This window comes from Babylonia areolata, chromosome 13 (assembly GCF_041734735.1).
Source record: "Babylonia areolata isolate BAREFJ2019XMU chromosome 13, ASM4173473v1, whole genome shotgun sequence".
NCBI classification, from domain to species: Eukaryota; Metazoa; Mollusca; class Gastropoda; order Neogastropoda; family Buccinidae; genus Babylonia; species Babylonia areolata.
In genome coordinates, this window is record NC_134888.1 from 26,660,831 (window position 1) to 26,663,330 (window position 2,500).

General features: G+C 42.8%; 1 long non-coding RNA gene across 1 annotated transcript in view; it reads right to left on the reverse strand.

Annotated features, from left to right (window-relative positions):
- LOC143288895 (uncharacterized) overlaps positions 1 to 2,500 on the reverse strand; it is a 7,102-nt gene that overhangs the window by 1,159 nt on the left and 3,443 nt on the right. The gene's annotated exons all lie outside the window — the stretch shown is intronic.

Consider the following 2,500-nt stretch of genomic DNA (forward strand, 5'->3'; position numbering starts at 1 on the left):
ACCCCCCTGTCACATGGGCTGTGAAGATAATGACAGTAAAGAGTCAAAGTGTCAAAGTGTCTCTCTCTCTCTCTCTCTCTCTCTCTCTCTCTCTCTCTCTCTCTCTCTCTCTCTCCCTTCCCCTCTCTCTCTCTCTCTCTCTCTCTCTCTCTCTGTCTCTCTCTCTCCCTTCCCCTCTCTCCCTCCCTCCCAATTTCTCTTTCTCTCTCTCCCTCTCTCTTTCTCTCTCCCTCCCTATCTCTATATATATCTCCCTCCCCCCTCTGTCTCTGTTTCTCTCTCTCTCTCCCTCCCCCTCTCTCTCTGTTTCTCTCTCTCTCTCCCTCTCCCTGCCACTCTATCTTTCACTTTCTCTCTCTCTCCCTCCCCCCTCTCTCTCTCCCCCTCCCTCTCCCTCTCTCTCTCTCTCTCTCTCTCTCCCTCCCCCTCCTCTCTCTCTGTTTCTCTCTCTCCCTCTCCCTGCCACTCTCTCTCTCTTTCTCTTTCTCTCTCCCTCTCCCTCCCCCCCTCTCTCTCTCTCTCTCTCTCTCTCTCTCCCTCCCCTCTCTCTCTCTCTCTCTCTCTCGACACTGACAGCAGACAGAGCTTCACGCCCACTGGGAAAACAGCACACCTGGCAGTGATAGTGACAGAAACTTGTGGGTCAGGAATAAATAGGACAGGCTTGACCATGCCAAGGAGGGGACATTTCTTGATTATAATGTGGGAAACCTTTATTCTAAATTGAACGATTTTATCTTTATAAGTTATGTCAATATATTTCATTTCTTGTGTTTAACAGAAACTTTTTCTTGATTCATATTTTGATTACAGTAACATTTTTTTTTTAAGTCACAAGGAAGAAATTCAGGAGGCGTTCTAGTATTAGTAAAGAATAGTGTAGAACAGTACGTGAAGGAAACCACTTTAGAGTGTGAGAATGCCGTGGCAATCAGACTTCACAGAAGTGTTTTCAATGTGGATAAAGATGTGGTTCTAGTTGCTTCTTGCGTTGTACCCGATGGAGGTCCACTATTTACTGAAACAGATTTGAATGATGGTGTATTGATTTTGGAAGAATGTTTGTTTAATGTGATGCACGACGAAGATGTGTACATGATCACGTGTGGTGATTTGAATACAAGGACAGGTAGTGAGCAGTCGAGTATTGAAGACATTGTGAACTATGATTCTAACTTTGGAAACGGTAGTCGAGATGAACAGGCTGATGTACATCATTCGAAGAATGTCGCTATAAATAACTTTGGGAAATCCCTGTTTGAGTTTTGTTTCTTGTTTGAACTGATGATTGTAAATGGGTTTTGTGATGGTGATCGCGATGGAGATTTTACTTTTGTTTCTCCCCAAGGGAGAACATTTATTTTCTTGGCATTACCGGCACTCTATGTTATAGATGCATTCACAAAACTGCCCCTTCCTATCTCTGCGGCTGCCTTCACCTCTATACTCCATCTCGCTCACTACGATCGGCTTCGGATCCACTCTGTTTATTCATCATCATCACTACCACCACCAACCATCATCATCATCATCATCATCATCATCATCACCATCATCATCATCATCATCATCATCACCACCACCACCACCAACCATTATCATCATCATGACTATCACCATCAGCAATGATCATCATCATCATATTCATCACCATCACCATCACCACCAACCATCATAATCATCATCACCACCACCACCAACAACCATCATCACAATCACCAACCATCATCATCATCACCATCACCATCACAACCACAATCATCATCATTATCATCATCACCACCACCACCATCACCATCATAATCATCACCACCACCATAACCACTACCAATAACAACCATCATCACCACCACCACCATCACCAACCATCATCATCATCATCACCACAACCATCACCACCAACCATAATCATCATCATCATCATCATCATCATCATCATCATCATCACCATCATCATCATCATCATCATCATCATCATCATCATCATATCATCATCAGCATCATCATCATCATCATCATCATCATCATCATCGTCATCATAATCATCACCACCAACAACAACCATCATCATCATCATCATCATCATCATCATCATCATAATCATCACCACCTCCAACAACCATCATCATCATCATCATCATCATCATAGCATCATCATAGCATCATCATCATCATCATCATCATCATCATCATCATCACCAACCATCATCCTCATCATCATAATCATCACCACCACCACCAACCATCATCATCATCATCATCATCATCATCATCATCATCATCATAGTCATCACCACCACCATAAACCATCATCATCATCATCATCATCATCATCATAGTCATCACCACCACCATAAACCATCATCATCATCATCATCATAGTCATAACCATCACCACCAACCATCATCATCATCATCATCATAATCATCACCACCACCACCAACCATCATCATCATCATCATCATAATCATCACCACCACCACCAACTATCATCATCAT